This window comes from Notamacropus eugenii, chromosome 1 (genome assembly GCF_028372415.1).
Source record: "Notamacropus eugenii isolate mMacEug1 chromosome 1, mMacEug1.pri_v2, whole genome shotgun sequence".
NCBI lineage: Eukaryota > Metazoa > Chordata > Mammalia > Diprotodontia > Macropodidae > Notamacropus > Notamacropus eugenii.
The window spans coordinates 382,031,059-382,052,566 of NC_092872.1; the positions used below are offsets into that span (position 1 = coordinate 382,031,059).

Consider the following 21,508-nt stretch of genomic DNA (forward strand, 5'->3'; position numbering starts at 1 on the left):
TTTCATAGGGCATTGTGCTAATTGCCTTCTTTGGACTGTGTTATTGTCCTAGTCTTAGAATCAAAGGTCTTTGCTAGGTTCTGATCCATCACTTAATCTGGAGATCTCTCAGAACAAATTCATTATTTCAAAATTTTGTTTGTTTGTTAACCTTGTTTCCTTAACTGGATTGTAAGGTTCTTGGATTTACTAGAAAATTAGAAATTTTAGGCCATACACATAGGAACATAGCATGTCAGAACAAGAAATCTTAGAACGCACATTTCCAGTATCGGAAGGGGACTTACTTAAATAAGGGTTCTTAATGTGAACTTCGTGGAGGATCTGTGAGCTGCAATAGAATTGCACCTTGATTTTCACTAGTGTCTAACTGAAATTAAGCATTTCTTTCAGTTATAAATGTAGGTAGCAAATATTACTTTGAGAAGTTGTTCAGAAGTTTCACTAGATTAACAAAAAAACCACACAAAAGAGTTTAACATCTGTCTTAGGGCATAGTACGTCAAAAAATGAAAACAATCTAGTCTGATGCCTCATTTTACAGGTCATGGGCAGCAGCCTGGTACAGCAGGAAGAACATTGGTTTGGGGTTCATGGGACTTGGATTCAAATATTTATTCTGCCACTAAATAGCTATGTGAGCATTGTTGTTCATGTTCATTCATTTTTCAGTCGTGTCTGACTCTTCATGACCCCATTTGCTGGGCTTCTTGGCAAAGATACTGGAGTAGTTTGCCATTTCCTTCTCCAGTTCATTTTACAATTGAGGAAACTGAGGCAAACAGGGTTAAGTGACTTAAGGGTCACACAGCTAGTAAGTATCTGAAGCCAGATTTGAACTCATGTCTTCCTGACTCCAGGCCTGGCACTTTATCCGCTGGGCCACCAACGTAGACAAATCAATTTTAATCTCTCTGGACCTCAATTTCTTTATCTGTTAGATGATTATTTGAACTAAATGACCTTTTAAGATCCTTTCCAACTATCAACCTATATTGAGAGGTCACACAGAAGATAGAGCTCTAGACTTTGAGTCAGGATGACATTCAAATATGATCTCACCCTTATTCGCTGTGGGACTCTAGGCAAGTTAACCTCTGCCTCAGTTTCCTCAACTGTAAAATGGGAATCATAATAGTATCTACCTCCAGGGGTCATTGTGAGCTTAAAATGAGATAATATTTGTAAAAATGCTTAGCACAGTGCCTAGCACATTTTAGGCACTGTGTAAATGCTTACTCCCTTCCCCTTTTACCTCTTGATGCTATAAAACTAAACCCAGAAGTTGTATTGTCAGTCAGGATAGAGCTAGAATTAAGACTCTGGTCTCCAGAATCCTAGTTGTTTTACTGGGATTTCTTCAGATATGGGGTCATATCTTTTTCCCCCAGACTATTGATTTGAATTTGACCTGTGGCCCTACATTGGCCCCACCTAGTGGCCTCAGGATCCTTTCAGCCCTGAATGAATTGCTTTCTTTCAGGTGGCCGTTAATTTGTCTGTCTGCCACTCTCCTTCCTGGCAAGCTTCTACTGTAGTGAGATGTCTGGAGTTGAACATCAGGGCCCCATGAATTTGCAATGGTGGGTGGTTATGTGTTGGTCAAATCAGGCTTACAGAGAATTAGAGAACAGAAGAACTTACACATCCTTGTGATGGTTGACATTAGCAGAGGTGACATGTATTTGCCTTGGGTGCAGTGTCACCTTGCAGAATGCTTCACATTGTCTTATTTAATCCAAATGGTATCCTAGTTGAACTGACACACATGCTTATCCCTACTTTATACTGAGGCCTAGAGAAAAGAGATATACTCAAGGTCTTATATTGAGAGAGTGCCCAAGTCCAGGTTAGAAGACCTCCAGGGTCCTATGAGGATCACTCACAGATGGAAGCAGGGAGAGGTAATTGAGTAGGAATTCAAGGAAGATAACTATGATGGTATGATAGAAAGCATCTGGGTTCAAATCCTAGATCTTCTACACAGTCCCAAAGAATCTAGACCTAGAAAAGACTTTAGAAATCTTCTACTTTATATAGCTAGTAAATAGCAAATCCAAGGTTTGGATACCAGGTCCTCTGTGCCCTGTGCTGTGGTACTGCCTGTGGTTGGTGAAATGAGGAACTGGGTTACATTCTCCTAATGTTCCTTTCTGGCTTTCTGTGATCTAAGATACCTTCCAGCACTGGTCTTGCTTGTTCTCTAAGACCTTTCAAAACCTTAGAGATTGTCCCAAGACAAATCAGGTAGTAGTAATCACGATTTCAACCCTGGTCTTCTAACATGAAATCCAGTGTTCTTTTGCCTCGACTGTAGCACCCCTCCTGTGTGAGGGTCCTCTAGGGCCTCAAGTTCTTCATCTGTAACATGAGGGAGTTGGGCTAAATAAATCCTTAAGGCCCTTGGCAACTCTGTAGTCTCTGACCAAGGAACAAGTCATATCTTTATTGAATGACGAGGAAAAGTTTTTGCCAGCTTTAGCTTTAAAGGTAAAGTGAACCAGAATTTTTTCCTTACCATCTCAAATTTATTGAAAGTAGAGCAGTTGCAGAGCATGTCCTAGATGCAGTGGGGCTAGAGGAAGTCAGGGAGAAGGAATCTGAAGCTCTTAAAGCTAGAGGAGATCCTGATTCAGATTTGATTGTTTTAGTTCATGGATTTGATGTTCAAAATGACCTTAAAGGTCACTGAGTCTAACCTGTTTTGCAGAGGAGGAAGGAAACTAAGGTACGGAGATATAAAGTGACGTGTAGGATCATATAACTAAGGAAACGGATGTGGCTGCATTGCAACCCAGGTCCCTCCTGAGTCCAAGGACAATGTCCTATACACTGTCATACAACCTGAAACTACCAGCATTTATTAAGTACCTACTATGTGCCAGGCTGCATGTTAAGTACTGGGGACACAAAGAAAGCAAAAACAAATAAACAGTCCCTACCCTCAGAGAGCTCAGTCTAGTGGGGAAGATAGCATGCAACCATGTGCAAGCAAGGTAGATATACGAGGTCAATTAGAGATATTTTCAAAGGGAAAGCACTGTGATTAATGAAGACTGAGACGGGCCTCCGGTAGAAGGTGGAAACTGTAAGGAAGGAGAGAGTTCCAAACATGAGAGAAAGCTAATAAAAAAAAAACCTCCAATGGCCCCATATTGCCTCTAGGATCAAATATTAAATCTTCTCTTTGCCCTTTAAGATTTTTTACAACTGAGCTTCTTCCTATCTTTTCAGTCTACACCTCCTCTATACCATCTTTGGACCAACTATACTAATCTACTTGTTGTTTCTCACACCTAGTACTCCATCTTCTAACTGCTGCATTTTATTGGCTGTACCCCATGCATGGAATGTCTCCTTCTTCCTCACCTCGACCTCTTAAGTTCCCTGTCTTTCTTCAAGACTCAGCCCAAGTTCTCACTTCTGTAAGAAGTGGTTTTCCATTCATTGTCTCCTCCAATGCCTTACATCTCTGATTATTGTACGTTCATTCTGTATATATTTTGCACATGCCTAGAATGTGTCCTCTTTGGATGTGAGTACCATGTTTTTTGCATTTCTTTGTATCTCCAGTATTTAGCAAAGTGCATGTTACCCTAAGAACTTAATAAATGCTTAATTGGATTAATTGATTGTTGACTGACCATATCCTTGTGATTTGCGCTTCCCTACTTTTTTGGTGAGAGATGATAAACAAAAATATTAAGACTTGTTCTATGCATAGATCCCTTTGCTGGTCGTTGGATGAAGAAGGATAACTCTGCGGCTTCAATTTCCTCATCCTTTAAAATGAGGGAATTGGATTGGATGAACTCTTAAATTTCCTTCCAGCTCTGACAGTCCATGTTCCCTATTCTAAGGTGCCTTCCAGCTCTGAAAGTATCATTATTTTTGGTGTTGTCTTATTTAAGGAATTTCCTTACCTTTTAGATTTTATGTTCCTCAGAAGCTGGAGCTGCATTGTATGTACATAAGCTTTTTTTTTTTTTAATCTCACTCTTGGTAAAGCCCAATAAATGTTTGTTGAAATGAAACAAACTTCCCCAAACTAATCCTTGGAAGCAGAGAAAGGCAAATTCATTTTAGGGTATCTCTGGAGAACTCCTGGTGTCTGTGTAGCCACAGGCAAGTTCCATTTCAACTCTGAGCCTCAGTTTCTTTCTCCATGAAATCATAGGGTGGAATCAAATCTTCATGCCCTTTTCCAGCTCTAACTTTATGTTCACAGCACCAAGAATTTATTATGGGCTTTCCTATTCTGTTCTCAAGTATTGTGCTGAAGAGCTGGAGGTGTAAAGAAAGGCAAAACTATTCCTGCTTTCAAGGAGGTCATATTCTAATGAAGGAAATAAGGTGTAAAAAGGAGATAGAAAATTGTCTCAGAGGGGAAGGCACTGGCAGCTGGAAGGACCAAAAAAGGCCTTTTTCAGAAGCTGGAATTTGAGCTGAGTCTTAAAAGAAGCCAGTGAAACTAAGTGGCAGAAAGAAGAAGATAGGTAGGTGGTGTAGTCGATAAAATACTGGGCCTGGAGTGAGGAAGACCTGAGTTCAAATTCAGCCTCAGCTTCTTATTAGGTGTGTGACCCTGGAAAAGTCACTTAATTTCTGTTTGCCTTGGTTTCCTCATGTGTAAAATGGAGATGATAACACCTACCTCCCACAGTTGTTGTGAGGATCAAATGAGAAAATCATAAAGTGCCCGGCACATAGCAAGTGCTATAGAAGTGTTAGTGTTATTATTAATAATTTATTAGTGCATTATTGTAATTAGATATGATTACGAATTCTTTTGTTGTTCCTTCATTTCAATCACATCCAACTCTTTGTGACCCCATTTAGGATTTTCTTGGCAAAGATCCTAGAGTGGTTTGCCGTTTCCTTCTCCAGTTCATTTGACAGTTGAGGGAACTGAGGCAAACAGGGTTAAGTGACTTGTCCAGGGTCACGCAGCTAGTAAGTATCTGAGGATGGATTTAAACAGAGGTCTTCCAGGCTTGGCACTCTATCCACTGCTCCACCTAGCTGCCCAATAGTAATTGTAATCATAATAATCCTAATTGTAGAGTGCTTAGCCCAGTGCCTGGCACAGTATAAGCACTATATAAAGGTCAGCTAGGAGGAAGAGCATTCCAGGTGTCAGCAACAGCTGGTGCCAAAGCCCAGAAATGGGACAAACAATGCCGTGGGGCAAGAAATAGCATCTATGGATATTCTGTGTTCCAAGGTCCCTTCCAACTCTTACATCCTATTATTTTGTCCTGAGGTCCTCCCATTTCTGACATTTTCTATTCTGTGTTTTAAAGTTCCTTCCAGTGCTAATATTTGACGATCCTCTTGTCCTCATTGTGAGCAGTGGATCTTTTGTCTCCTGCATCCCTGAACTCCCTTCTCGAATGAAATCAGACATGACAACCTCAGAAGCTAGAACCGACTGTCTCTCTTTTGTTGCCTTCCCTTCCTTTCCTGGGGAAAGGGCGTTTCATTCCACTGCTCTTGCCAGCACTGTTATTCCCTTGCACTGAGTCTTTTGATGTAAAACTGAACCATGCCCTGCGTGGTGCAGTTGAGGCTCTGCAGCTGCCAATCAGGATTGCCTTCCAGGCTGGAGGTAGTGACAGGGCTGTGTACTTTTCCCTCTGCTGATGACTGACAGGGCTGAAATTCCCTTTGCATTTCCTCCTCCTGGCACCTGAAACAGTGGGCTGTCTGCTAGGTAGCTTTGTAGGAAGAGAGTTGATCTCAAAGCAAACACCATCCATGGAAGGTCCTTTAAGGTCCTTTGAAGAAATCACTTTGTGGGAGGGTGGGTGACAATTTTCAAAACTTGAGTTCAGTGTAGAGATGAACAGTGTTTCAAAGGGTAGATTGAATCAATAAAAAGTTTGCTCTTGGAAGGAATTTGCTTTTGGTAATTTTTTCCTGAAGGCCAGAAACTAGGTACTCAGTTTTAAGCCTCAGATATCATTGATTTGTTGATAATTTCATTCAATAAATGTTTATAAAGCGTCTAATATTGCAAGGCTCTTTGCTTCATATGGGTGAAGATCATAGCTGAATAGGATATAATCTCTACCTTTATGAAGTTCACAATCTAATGGGACAGATAATACATGGACACTTGTAAATATAATGCAATTTAGAATATGACTTGCAGCCTCCTGACATACATCATGTGCTTCTACATTGCCTAATGGATGATCATCAATTTCAGTTTTTCAGAAGTGGTAGATTTTCATAACTAACTGACATGCCAGACTCAAAGAATTTTAGTATTTAAAAGCTGGCCCTTTGCTTCAGGGAGAAGCTTGGTGTTTATTAAAAGAACACTGTAATTTTCCAAAGTCAATCTATTCCACTCTCTCGTCTTCCTAAAAGTGTGTGTATGTGTGTTATATATGTATGTGTGTAAGAAAAAGAAGAGAGACAGAGAAAGAGAGAGAAAAAGCACACCTATGAATGTACTCTAAAGGTTTTCTAATTCAGTGATATATATACACATATATGTGTGTGTGTGTGTGTGTGTGTGTGTGTGTATATATGTGTATATATATATATATATATATATGTATATATGTGTATATATATATATATATATATATGTATATATGTGTATATATATATATATATATATATATATACATGTTAGTGTGGGCAATAGGCATTTTTTCCATCCACATGACAAGCAAAGAATTGTGAAGAAATTGAGAAAAACATCATTAAATAATGTATGAGCAGACAGTAAACATTATGTAATTATAATAACCAAAACCAGTCCTGTTGCAGTATTGAGAAAATATACTTTCTTCCCCTCATTGTAGAGATAGGAATTAATTGATTGATTAATAAAAAAACACTTAATAGTCATTTACTAATGTGACAAGCACAGAGGTAGGGAAGTATGGGTTGCATATGATTGATGGTGCATTGTTCTCTTTGTCTGAAGCATAGCGTACATGATGGAAATAGTGTAAGACAAGGATGCAAAAGAAGAGCGAAATCAAATTGTGGAAGGTCTCAGATTCTATACTGACTGAAGAAGGTATTATTCTTGAGGCAATGGGAAGTGATTGAAGGCTTTGAAGATGTATCTGATATCATCAGAGCTGGAAATTAGGAGGTATAATCACCTAGCTGAAGCCCTATTTTTCAAAATCAGGAAATTTGAACCCATGAGAAGTGCCTTGCTGAGGGTCAAATAGTGACTTATTGACACACTTGGGATTCAAGCCCTGCTTCCCATTCCAATACATTTTTCTCTACCCTTAATGCTTCCTCCATCTTACAATAGTTCCTTAAATGTTAATCAGTGATGTCAGAATCGAGGAGGCTTTTATAAATTGGGATCTCTGGAGACACATGGTATGTGATAATGGTATCCCCTTTCACAACTCATAAACGAAAAGGTTGCTCTCTCCTGTCTTGAGTTGCTGTCTTTGGGAAAGACGGAATTAAATCCTATGAGGGTCTCTAGGAAAATTGAGATTGATGGCACCTGAATATTTATCACCTTCCTCCAAACTTCCAAAAGACCTGCATTCAGTTTTTCATTGTTGGGCATTTACGCAGGATAACATGGACAATGAACACCAGAGATAATCACATGTCAGTATTTAAACGTGATATCGGGATTTTCATATTTAGAGCATTTGCGTGGTTACTTTCCCATCCAAACGACAGTATTTAACATAGTAGGGGCAATTGTGGGGAGAGGGGGTTCTTTCTCCACTGGTTTAGAGACAATGTGGCATAACAGAAAGAGCAGTGGATGACCCAGGAGACAGGAGACCTGCATTCTAGTCCTCACTCTACTACCTCCCAGCAGTGTGGACAAGTCACTTTCCCTCTCTGGCATTAAAGTGAAGGAGCTAGACCACACTGGTAATTCTCAAATGTTTTGGTCTCAGAACTCCTTCACATTCTTAAAAATTACTGAGAATCCCTTAAGAATTTTTATTTTATGTGAGTTATATCTATTAACCTTTACTCTATTAGAAATTCAAGTGTCTTAGCATTGTTATGAAAATAATTTTGACCTCAAGAATGTTTTAAAAAGTTTTCAGGGATACCTAGAAGTCCCCAGACCAGACTTTGGGAATGACTAGATCGCATGGACTTCTTTCCACTTATAAAATTCTGTATTTCATGTTGTTGAGGGGCAGCTACATGGTACAATGGATACAGCACCAGACCTGGAGACATTTACTAGTTGTGTGACCCTGGCAAGTCATTTAATCTTATTTGCCTCAGTTTCTTCATTTGTAAAATAATCTAGAGAAGAAAATGGCAAACTACTCCAGGATCTTTGCCAAGAAAACCTCAAATGGGGATATGACTGACAAGACTGAGCAGCAACATATTCTGTATTGTGTTCCATTCTAGCCTAGCATTCTTTCTTTTCATATTGTGTGCTCTTTAATTCTACAAATCTCTCAATATAGCTGGTCATTGAGGGCTCAGTCCCTATTATCTGATCAAGCAAGGATGCATGGGGCTTCCACTTTGGGCTTAGCACTTTGCATATATTAGATGTACCAAAAAGTTTGGATAACATCCATCCTTGTGTTCAATATTGGGAAGGATTCCAAAGAAGTATAAGATACCATTCCCCTTAGGGATTCAGTCTAATTGAAAGCCAAGACAAATATACACTCAAAATAAGAAAGTACATTGGACAAGAACAGTGGAGTTGGAGTGAGTGAACCTTGGTTCAAATTATTCATCTGTCACTTACTGCCTAGGTGATTTTGGACAAGGATGTCTGATCCTTAGTCCTCTCATCTGTCATATGGGGAGAAGGTATTCTAGATGAATTCTATGATCTCTTTGAGCCCTAAACTTGTGAAGCAGACAGATTAGTATAAATACTAAAGTGTATAGTACATATATAGTAAGCACTTAATAAATAGTTGTTGAACTGAATTGAAAGTGTTATGTCTTCAGAAAATTGTGACTCATTTTTTCCCTTCATGTGACATTATCAGAGCATGATTCTAGGCTTTGGGGTAGGAGTTTAAGCAGTGGTGAGATAATCAAACTTTAAATTAGACATAATCTTTGTTTTCATGGAGTTTGTAATCTGGTAAGAGATAGAACAGACCTAGAATTAATATGTTGTTGCATAATAACTGCATCAAAAAGGGTATAGAACAAAGGACCCTGCAAAGTCTGAAGGAAAAGGTATTTTCTGATTAATGACTGAGGTGGGAAGATTGTAGATGAGAATTTTACCTGCAGTTGTTAGGGATGGTTTCCTGCAAAAGATACTCTTTGTAGAATGGGTAGGATTTAAATTGGTAGAATAGAGAAGTAAGAAATTGAACTAATTTTACTTGCCTACATAGGGAAAAATCAAAACCAAGGGAGAGAAGATACTAGGTGTCAGATTTTTTGCCTCAGTATAAGAAGCAACCTAAGCTGCCCTAGAATGAAAGAGGCTGCTTCATAGGGTAGTGAGTTCCTCATAATGGGATGTTGGGCTGGATTACCCATTCATAAGGAATTCTTGCTTCAGGTTGGGATCTTTGAAGACCTTTTTGGATTTAAGATTCTTCACAGGAAACAGTTGGAACGAAGGTGTAGAAGCAGAAATAGACATGTCTTTAGTGAAGGAACAACGAATAGAGTACATCACTAAAGCAGAAGATCTGTGTTAGGTAGGTATAAACGGTGAAGTTCGGTAGTTAGCCTAGAGTCCCATTATTGTGGGCCTTGACACCAGGATCAAAACCCCATCATCTGATTTATATTTTTAATTTTTTTCCTTATTTATTGTGAACCGAAGAAGCTTTTGTATTCCTCTGTGTTATGCTTTAAAGCTTCCAGAAATAGTCTTTCCTTCAGTGAGGGGAATAGGGGTGACCTTTATTCTGAACTTTCCCTCTAAAGGTCACACCTTCAGACTTTGAAAATTAGGCTATGCTTGTCTACCCTTGATTTGGAAGTCAGCAATGGTCTGTTGGGAGTCCACCAAGTTAGTGAGAGGAATTTTAATTGACATCTCTGATAGATCTTACACTAGCAAAATGTTTGGCACATGGCTGAATATGATAGTGCCAGTCCTCAAAAAACAGCTGAGAATGAAATGTGGGTTGAGTATCTGTAAAGGAAACAGAAGCCAGGCAATAAGAGACAGCATAACATAATGGATCATCAGTCAATTGGCATTTATTAAGTACCTCCTATGTGCCAAGCACTGTGATCAGCATTGGGGATACAAAGAAAGGCAAAAGATAGTTCCCTGCTCTCAAGCAACTCGTGGTTTTATGGGGGAGACAACCTGCAACCAACTATATACATATAAATATATACGCATATATGCATACATATATACATATATATCTATATCTATATATATATGTACAAGATGGATTGTAAAGGGTAAATAGAAGGAAATCACTAGTAATGACAGGGAATTAGAAAGGCTTCTAGAAGTAGGTGACCATTAGCTGAGACTTGAAGGAAACTAGGGAAGCAAGGAGGTAGAGATAGGGAAGGAGCATTCCAGGTGGGCATGGGTCACAGCCAGTGAAAACAATAGTCAGGAGATGGAAATATCCTATAAGAGGAAGAGCAAGGACGCCAGCATAGCTAGATTACAGAGCACATTGGAGGATGGAAGATGTAAGAAAATGGGAAAGGTGGGATGGCGCCAGGTTTTAGAGGGATTTATAAGCCAGAGGGTTTCATATTTGATGCTGAATAGATCATTTTACTTGGACTCAGGAAGACTTGGATTCTAGTCCTATCCACTAGCTGTGTGACCGTTGGTAAGTAATTTAACCTCTTTCAGCCTCAGTTTCTTCATCTGATAAATGAGAGGGTTGGACTGGATGACCTCCAAGGTCTCTTCCAGCTCTAAATCTATGAGAATATGAGAAAGAGCCTTTGAAGCTGGAAAGACTCTGGATATGAGCTCAGTACTATAATACCTGTGGATTTTTTTCCCTTTTCTACTGTATCGTGTTTGACCTTTACTGGCAGTCTCCCCAAAGCTGTTGGAAATATAGTTCATTCTGTCTATTTCTATCAATATGTTTCTGACTTTCAGAATATCCTTTCCCCACTAGAGTCTCTGGGCCTAAGTATGGATGCTCTGATTCAAGGATATGGTTTTAAATGTTTAACAACAAGATCTTTGCGGGGGGGGGGGGGGGTGGAAGGAGGATGTGTATGGATATCACGCTTTTAAATTTAACCTGCATTATTAATATCTTTCTCCATCATTTTCTTAAGTTTACAACAAAACAATAAATCAAACCCTGATTTGTAGCATTTGCCAATTTCCTAGTTGCCAAGGCTAACACTGAAAATGTAACATTTGACTCCAGCACAGTCCTGCCTAGGACTTTATTAAGGGAAAGAGGGAGCCACCACTCACAGCGGGCAGCATGGCATAGTGGGAAAAACATTAGATTTGGGATTAAAGGACCTAGTATTTAATCTCTGGACCTAAGTGTCACCTGTAAAATGAATGGGTTATATTGGATGACCTCTATAGTTCCTTTCAACTCTGATTTCTATAATATTAAAGTCATCCTCTGATATCTCATTCTGGTACAAGTATTGAAATATGAAAGGGAAAATGAATTAAGATAAGATAAAATTGCAGTGTCCCATATTATCAAATTCTTTAGCCCTGAGCTGAAGAAACAACCATGTGCAGTGAAAGGAATGTTGGATTTGGGGACAGAGAACCTACTTTTGAATCTGGGTTTTGCCTCTTACTGCCTGTGATCGTGGAAAAATCACTTCTTTGGACCTATTTACTTATCTATAAGATGGGGAGGTTGGGCTAGATGAAGTCTAAGATCCATTTCAGTTCGAATCTATGATCCTGTTATCTTGCTCTAAGGTAACCCTTTTTCTAGGTTAATGTAACTTCTTGACTTCAGTCACCTTACTGTTGGCATCTCAGACTGGAGAACCTAGCCTCCAAAGCATAGCACAAACATGTGGAACCGAGCCTTGACAAGTACACCATTTGATGTTCCCACCCTTGTGGGAATGTACATTGCATACTGGGAGCATTCCAGCAACCAGCCACTACTGGTCAATGTGGCGACATAGTGCAGCTCTGAGTGGACCATAGAAACTATGCTACAGTGTCTTAGATGGTTGTATTTGTTACCCCATATAAGCGTTCCTTGTACTTCTCAGTTATTCTTAGTCTATTAATTTGTATACCCAGTGGGAGTGTTTGGGACCATAGGTTTCCTATGGAGAATAATGGGAGGGGACAAGGAGAGGAAGGTGAGAGTTTACATCTGGCAGGGACCCAGGATGCCTCTTCTTCCATAGTTGATAGGTGCTGGTGATACTTGAGTACTCATATTTAACTGATTGTTGCTGGTGTTGTGGCTTAATAGTTGTTTTCTTCTCTCCAGTGCAACTCTGTCAGAGGCATCAGACCCTGAAAATCCTTCACATTCAGGTAGCTTCTTCAAATTCTGGCCCTGTCACATAGAAAGCCTTTGTGTTAGCATAAAAGAACCTTAAATACCTTCCTTCCACCCTCCAGTTTAATTCCTCCACCTGCTAACTCCTAACCTCCTCCAGGGGCAAACTACTGCCCTTCCTAACTTTTTCTGAATTTTCACAGTTGGGTTCTGGGTCAACCATCCCAGATGTAATTTATCTCTTGCACATGCATTTATCTCTTTCATTTGCATAGCTTCAGCCACTTTGATGAGTGGCTTATATCCCTCAGTCCAGGAAACCTTAACTGAGCTTCTTAAAAACATACAGTCCTATTCTATTCACCAGACCCTCACAGCAACATTTAGTCATACCCACATGTAGTGGCTACAAGCATATCGTTTCTTTACAGGGTCCCTTTCTATTCTCAAGGCTAGATAGGTGAGGAGGAGGGAAACATTTCATTGTCTACCACTTCATCTCCCTGTTGCTAAAATTTGTTTCAGAGTTTTTTTTCCAGGTAACAGGTAACAGAGGTTTGGGTTGGGCTGAGTTTAGTGGGGAGAGAAATTGCCAGTCTGACAGATCTGGAGGGTGAAGCTATTTATCTCAAAGTTAAGTATAGGTAGCTTATCACAGTAGCAGCCTTGCCACAGGATTCTACTTGGAACATTCTGATTTTGGCCTTTAGAAATGGCCTTGGACCAGGAGGACAATAGTTTTTGATTAATTAGGTTAGGCTTAATAACACATCTATTTGCACATTACCATTCTTCTGCAAAAAATCCATGATTTCATTAGTTGTGAGGACTCCTTCCACAAACACAGATTTTATAGCCCCACCACACATCAGTAAATAGCTATTTACAGGTTGCATGTGGCCAAAAAAATTCATCACCTTCATGAGCAGCCTCTTCACACTTAGCAGATCTGGTCTTTCCTCAGATGTCACATTCTCTGTCCATCCCTATTGCTGTACTTGAAGCTTTTTACAGTTTAATCAGACTTCTTATGCTTGTGTTTTACCATCATAACTTTTCAAACTCTCCCCACCAAGATAAAATACTGAAATAACATAAAATATACGTGCAGAGTCCAAAAATATACAAGAATGAAAATACACAACCACCTCTTATGGCCTTTGTTTTCCCTATAAATTGGAGAATTGTACCAGATGATCTTTAAGGTCCGTTCCCTCTTTTACATTCTAGGTCCCAAGGTCCCTTCCAACTTTAACATGCTCGTTGTATTATAAGGTGCCTTCCAGCTCTGACATTTCATGTTTAATTACACATCTGCTTGCTTGCTGCCATTCTTCTTCTGTAAAAGATCCATGATTTCATCAGTGTGGGGACTCCCTCCACAAATGCAGATTATAAGCTCTTCACAGCTGCCATTTTGTTCCTGGGAAGCTTGTGGATGAATCAGCCACATTGAACATATTTGTCCCTTCCATGATTTGGCAAGAACCCCAAGTCAGAGGAGATCTGGATAGAAGACAAGTAAGTGAGATTGCAAAAGGGAGAAAGGAGGGGGGACAAGTTGAGAGGAGGAAAAGAAAAAACAAGGAGGAAGGAGAGAGAGGAATGGTAGGGGAGAGAGAGAGAGACAGAGATAGAGAGACAGAAAGAGAGAGAGAGAGGAGAGAGAGAGAGAGAAATAATATGTCAGTCTTTCAGTTAAATGCACGATTATTTGATTTGAAAAAGACTTCAGAACCAAAGTTGCCAGAAAGTTGGTATTCAGAAACTGAAATGCAATACAAGGAATGGTTCAGTGTCTTCTTTTTAGGAGCTGTTCAGTGGAAATCAAACAGAATGCATTAGATATAGAGTGACTAAGAGAGTACTCTCTGGAACAAGAGATTTTACTGGGGAAAAAGTATTCAGCTTTGAGATGCTCTGAGAATGATAATTAATTCCAGCCTTCCGGAACCCCAGAGAAACTTGAATACTTCTCTCCTTGATATTCAGATGCTGTACTGAAGAGGAGTACAAAAGATAGTGAAAATCAAAAATAAATAAATGTTCTTTGAGCAATTTTTTTTTCCTTTCCAACTGAATTCAACTGAAATTTAAGGATTTATGAAGGTGAAATAGATTGGCTAGTCAAGTTACACAAACATCTTTGTAGTGCTAATACTTCTCAAGCTTCCTGGTCTGTGGTATCAGTGAAACTTAGGTCAAAAGGGAAGAAATCCAGATGTAAGGTACCTTAGGGCAGTGGGAGGAGCAGGACAGCACCTGGGGATTTGAGACAAGCTTTTCTTTAAAAAGGAATTACCCACTAGACTCATATACTCTTGTAGCTAAAAGGACCTAAGAATATAGACTAGAGAGAGAGAGAGAACTGGAAAGGGACATTAGAGACCATCTGTTCCCACCTTCTCATTTTACAGATGAGTAAACTGAGACCCAGAGAGGTGAAGTGACTGGCCCAAGTTAGCAGCAGAGTTTGGAATAGAACCCATATAATCATATTGGAACCAGAAGAATTTCTAGTCAAAATCCCATTTTTTACAGAGGAAGAGACTGAGGCTAAGAAAAAAAATATTACTTGTCTATATGTTCATAAGGTTATTGAGAGAGGGAAAAAATGCCAAATAACAATGTGGCTCAAATGAGGAGTCCAGCTTATTTACTTGGTTAGCGTTTCATTTCCTAAGGATGTCGCTTTGGCATGATGCCGCCTGCCATTTTGTTCCAGGGAAGTTTGTGGGTGAATCAGCCATTTGGTTTACTGAGAACGTGGGTTGCTGGCTCTCATTCTTTCTGTGGAGTGTGATGTGTCATCAGCCATCTTGTGTATATAGAAGAGCTGCACGTGGACTTTGCTCTGGTTCTGGCCTTCTGTGAATTGATTAAGTTAAGATACTGAAGGTGATTGATATCCATAATATGGTGATTTAAGGTAATGGAGATACCTACCTAAATGTAGGAACATGTGACATTGATATAACTCTAATTAGACAACATTGGCTCTTTTGGATTCCAGGATGTCCATTTTGTTCCTGAGTGTGCCCTGTTCAGAACATTCCTTTCTTCATCCTCTGAATGAGATTGTAACTCTCATTTCTATATCTCTTTAAAAAGGCCCTTTCAAGAAAACAAATCCATAAGGTAGGTAATGCAGGTTTGATTATCGTCGTTTTATGAATGAGAAAACTGAACCCAAACAAGTAAAATTACTTGCTTAATGCTGATGGTGGCAAGCAATAGGTGACAGTGGTGGATGTAACAGAATCATCAGCTTATGAAGTTGTTTGGGGCCATTTAGTGAAGGGATAAATTCTCAGCAGCCACAGAGAGTGTCATTTCATGACAACTTAGCATAATAACTGCTGTTCACTTGATCAATTAGTGAATATTTATCTGACTCTATCCTGCTTTTCCAGATATAGTTTATATTATTCTTTGATGTGTATAACAGGGACTATAGTAATGATGCAGTGGAAAGAACATTATGATCAGAGTCAGAAAGCTAGGATCAAGTGTTATCTTCAACACCTGTGTGACCTTGTACATGCCACTAATTTTCTGGGACTCAGTTTCCTCATTTGTAAAATGAAAACTTGGACTCAATGATTTCTAAAATCCCTTCTAACTCCAATTCTGTAATCCTATGATCCAATCAAATTGGAATATGTTCAGCATTCTTTAATCTCGTCCTGCCTTCTGTTGCCTCAATAGTATATTCACACATTTTCAATAGAGTTTTCCTTTCTATCTATATAAATAGATAGGAAGAAAGGAAAGAAGGGAGGAAGGAAGAGAAGGAAGAAGGGGGGAGGGAGAGAAGGAGGAAGGGAGGGAGAAAAATTAAGTGCTTATGAGTAAGGTGCTCTGCTAAGTGCTAAGGATTCAAATATAAATAAGACAGGCCTGGCCCTCAAGGAACCTACATTCTACTAAGAAAAGACTGTACATAAAAGGGAGCTGAAAGGAGAGAGGGGGGAACATGGTGGTTAGAATGTGGACATAGCCTAGAAATAGGCGTAGAAGTAAGTAGTAGAAGCCTGGCTCCCAGCAAGATAAAGCAAAAAAGATAAAAGACAAAAAAAGTCTGACAACCCCATGGTGGGATCCAAGATTATAGTTAAGGGTGAGAGGAGAGTCAATGAGGAGGAAGATTAGAATACAGGAAGTATAGTGGAGTGATAACCATAAAGTACCCAGGCATCTCCATCTCTTGGGATCTTTCTCCTCCTTTCAAGTCTAGCCTAGATGCCCCTTACTCCAAGAAGTATTATCTGATACTCCCAGAGAGAAGTACTTCCTCGCTTCCTAAATATTTTTGACCTCCTTTATGTACTTAATAATTTTCTACCTTGAATCATGCTTATTTATATATGTTCTGTAGCCTGAATATTCATTAGTTTAAGCAGCTAGGTAGCCCAGTGGATAGAGACATGCACTTGGAGTCAGGATGATCTGTGTCCAAATCCTTTCTCAGATGCTCAAAACATTAAAACCAGATGATACTCAGCATTCCCTGCTTTAAAAAACAGCCCAGTGTGAGATATATATTCTAGAGATACTTTAGAAAAGTAAAGAGGGTAAATTCCATAATCTGGAAAGCTTTTTACTTCTCTGAGGCAACTTAAAGTATCTGTCACTGCCTGAAGATAAAGGTTCCTTTTCCTCATAGGCATCCCTCAAGCTATCTCTTGACCCATAATGATGTTCACAGAAACAAGCCAGTTGATTAGGCCAAGGACCCAATCTACTGGAAAGTGCCCAAGATTGGGAGCCATGAGAACTAACTTCAGGCCCCAACTTTGCCATTTATTAGCCGTGCAGTCTTTGATAACCTCCTGAAGCAAAACAGGAACTTGGAGGGTGGATCTCTGCTAAGAAATATTACCTACTTATAATACTGAGTGTTTTCAGGGTGACTTTCTGTGATGCTTCTTCATGCTGACATAACAGTGGCTTTATGACCCTGGATTGGATTTGCACACCAAATAGTTGAACCCATTCTGTTATAGTTGTTACTTAATGAAGTCCTCTGCAGAGTTATAGCAATGGGACACCAGATATTTACTTTTAAAGGTTTATTTTGTGTATTTCCTCAGTGCAAAGGGTGGTAATACAAGCAGACATACGCTGATATTACTGCTGACAGAAATTGGGCCCCATAAAATAGGCATTCTAATGTATTCTGACTACAACCAAGAAGAAACAGTCAACTCAAAAACCATGACCTGAGGATTGAAGAGGTAATTCTTTTTTGAGGAGGCAGAGATCAGATGGAGATTGAAAGCTTGTGGGTGTGAGAGGATTAGCTAAGACTGGCCAAATGTATAGATTTTTTTTTTAATAGAACATCTTAGAGATCTTTTTTTAAAAGTCAATTACCTTCTAGTGGTGAAAACACTGAACTGGGGATCAGGAGGTCTAGGTTAAAGACCCCATTCTGTAACTAACTTTTTACATATACTTGATCAAATCACTTTCCCTCTCTAGGGCATGTTTCTTTTTCTGTAAAATAAGAGTGTTAGACTAGCTGTGTTCTAAGGTCCTTCCTAGTTCTAGCATTCTATGCTATGGACTCTTCCGGTTCTTAAAAATGTAGGAATCATTGTTATAATAATAATAGCTAGCATTTGTTGATCATTTTAAGCTTTGCAAAGTACTTGCAAATATTATCTCATTTGATACTGACTACAAAACTGAGAGGTAGGTGTTATTATTCCCATTACAAATGAGGAAACTATGGCAAAAAGAGGTTAAGTCACTTGCCCATGGTCACACAGTATTATTTGAGATCAGATTTGGATTCTGGTCTTCCTGCCCCCAGGTCCAACACTCTATTCACTGCTATTTGGAATGCCAAAACAAAAATAAAGCTAAAAAATTGGAAAAGATCACAAAAAATCCATAATTTCTCTCTGAGCTCTGAAGATTGTCAACTAAAGGGCAAAACACTGAACATGTTCAAATAAAAATGAATGATTAAAAAGAATAAATGTTAGTTGAGTCTAATTAAAATAGAAATATACAGTAATAGAAGCTCACATTCAAAATACTTTACCATTGCAAAGTCTTTTTTATACATGATGTCCTTTTCAGCATTCCTGTGAAGCAATTATTGCAGATATTATCTTCATTATCCATATAATATATTTAGAACCAGAAGGGACCTCAGATTCCATTTGCATCCAAATGCCTTATTTTAGAGATGTACAAAATGAAGATCAGTGAGGTTAAGTGACTTGCTCAAAGTCACACAGCTGGTAAGTGGCAGAGACAGGATTCAGGCAGAGGTCTTCTAATTCCAAATCCAATATACTTTTCTCTGCACAATAGCATCTCTTCTGCATGTGAAAATTGGAATTTAGAGACATTAAACAACTTACCTAAGGTTACATAGCTAAGAAATGCCAGTCAGAACTCAAATACTTCACCATTTAGTGTCTCAATGAACTGAACCTTTGAATATTTTCCCAGTCTTTCTCTCTCTCTCTCTCTTTCTCTCTCTCTCTCTCTCTCTCTCTCTCTCTCTCTCTCTCTCTCTCACACACACACACACTCACACACACACATCTCCCAGATGGACAGGTTTCTCTTCTTTCCTCTTCTATACTTTGAGAAGGGATAAAAAATACCACTGAGAGAATTTAGAGGATCATAGAATCCTGAGCTAGATGGGATTTCAGAAGGCATCAAGTCCAATGTGTGCCTAAAGAACGAGTGACTCCTGAAAGATTCCTGCCAAGTATCCATCCAGGTTCTGCTTAAAGACTTCTGGGAAATTCAGTTTGCACTTGAATTAGTCTAGTTCATTTTGAACAGCTTAAAGTGCTAAGAACAGCTCTCTTATATAGAACAAACTTTGAATTGATGTCAGGAAAACTTTATCATAATAATTAGAATTATTATAAATGTTAGAATTACCCAAAAATTGAATGGGCTGCCTTGGGAAATGGTGGTTGCCCATGTCTTTGAAAGCATTTAACTAGAGGATGTTTGGACCACTTGTCATAGTGGTAGTTCCTTTCAAGTGTGGTTCGGACTAAATGGGCTCAGAGGTCTTTTCTAATCCTAAATTCTATGACTCTGCATTTGTAGGCATTCTTCTGAGACCAAGCAGAATCAGCCTTATTCTTCTATATGAAAACTCTTGAGTGATATTTAGAAGCAATGATCTTGTCATTTTATCATATCATATCTTGTTCTTCTCTTTTCCAGACTAAATGTCCCTATGTCATTTAAATGATCCTTATGGCAGAGTATCTAGGCTCTTCTCCATCTAGGTTGTTTTCCTGTAAATTTAACCCAGTTTATCAATTCCCTACTAAAGTGTGATGCCCAGAACTGAACATGTTACTTCAGGATAGAGATCAGAAGAAATGTCACCTTCCTTATGAGCACCATACCTCTCAGACATACATAGTCAGGGTTAAGTACATGTCCAGAAGAAATTCACTTGAAAATGTAATCTCCAGGAGTGTAGTAAAGCTAAAAGCTATCTTAGCTCCCATTTCAAGATAAATGAGACTTGTATGTCTCCCAGAGTGGTTACCTTTCTCCATTCCTTGGCTTCTGTCATCTCAGTGCACATGTAGCCTGTCATTGTCCTACAGCTAATTTAAAAACAAAGTATATACAGCACAAAAAGAAAAAGAGCATAAGCATAGACTCCAGTACTCACTAAAGAGTCACAGGCCAACCAAAGGTGATTCAGTACCATGGAGAGAGCCTGGGAGTTAAGAGACCTTCATTCAAACCCTCTATCAGCTAATATCTTACTATGTAACTTTGAGCCAATCACTTACCCTCCCTGGGCCTCAATTTCTCCAGCTGCAAAATGAGAAGATTTATGAAATGGAAAAAATGCATTTAGGGAATATAAAGTCAGAATGGTTTTGTAAGCTATTACACACAAGTCAGAGCATAGTATCTTACATCTGTCATTTTCCTCCTGAAAAATCCACATCTGTAAAATGAGGACAAAATATTTCTTGAGCTAATTCCTTACAGAATTTCTATGAGAATCAGAAGACAGCTTTCTAATCTAATGAGATGAGGGCTTGTTTATTTATCATTAGTCTTTATACAATTTCATAAAAATAAATATGTATTTTAATGTAAATCCAGCAATTCATCAAGCATTAAGTATCCACTATATGCAAGAAAGCATATTAGATGATGGGGATACAAAATCTCACTCCCCTTACCCTACCAAAAAAGAAAAAAAGTCAAAACAGTTTTTTTTCTTAAAAGTGTTTACATTCTGCTGGATGGATCTAACCCAAATAACTTATGTCAAGTGGGAGAGTAATAACTGGAGGGAATAAGAAAGGCCTTGTGTAGGAGGTATATGAGCTGTACTTTGAAGGAAATTAGAAATTCTTTGAAAGGAGTAAGAAGCAAATAACAGCACTAATAGACAGAATTTTTAAAGCACTCTTAAGTTTTACAAAGCACTTTACAAATATTATCTCATTTGATCCTCATAACAATCCATCCAGAGTACAGCTATCATTGTCCCCACGTTACAGATTAGGAAATTGAGGCAACAGTTAAGTGGTTTGTACAGAGTCACACAGCTAGTAAGGATGGATTTGAATTCAGATCTTCCTGACTCCAAGTCCAACACTCTATCCACTCTACCACCAAACTTCCTCTGGTTCATAGAAGGCATTCCTATTGTGGAAGATCACTAGTATAGAGGTACAATGAGAAAAGAAGGAATGTTGTATATCCGGGAAAGTAGGTAGAGGCACCATGTTGGTTGAGAGTAGAGGGAGTTGAGTTGGAGTCAGGAAAGTTAAATTCTAGTCCCATCTTTGCCACTAATTTCTATGTGACCCTAGACAAGTCACTTGTCCTCTCTGTGTTACACTTGCTTCATCTGTCAAATGGGGACAAAGATCCTTGCCCTACTTTTTTCTACAGTGTTGTGGTGAGGAGCAAATGTGCTAATATATGTGCCAGTACTTTGAAAAGTACAAAGTGCTCTATAAATGTAAGATTATCTGCAAGGTATTAAAATATCAGGTTGTCTTGTTAGGTGTCAACTGAGAGGCAGGGAAAACTGCAAACTTTTTTTTATTCAAAGTAATGGTGAAATTCTATTTACCATTCCTTTC

General features: G+C 38.9%; 1 protein-coding gene across 11 annotated transcripts in view; it reads left to right on the forward strand.

The window, feature by feature from the left end:
- The window catches only part of GRIA1 (glutamate ionotropic receptor AMPA type subunit 1), a 345,686-nt gene that overhangs the window by 112,995 nt on the left and 211,183 nt on the right, over positions 1–21,508 (forward strand). Inside the window, exon 2 of one of the 11 annotated variants that reach the window (XM_072630782.1) lies at positions 15,409–15,533. The exons of the other annotated variants lie outside the window; for them this stretch is intronic. The gene's annotated coding sequence lies outside the window, so the exon portion shown is untranslated. The remainder of the gene's footprint in view (positions 1–15,408; positions 15,534–21,508) is intronic. 11 annotated transcript variants of the gene reach the window in all.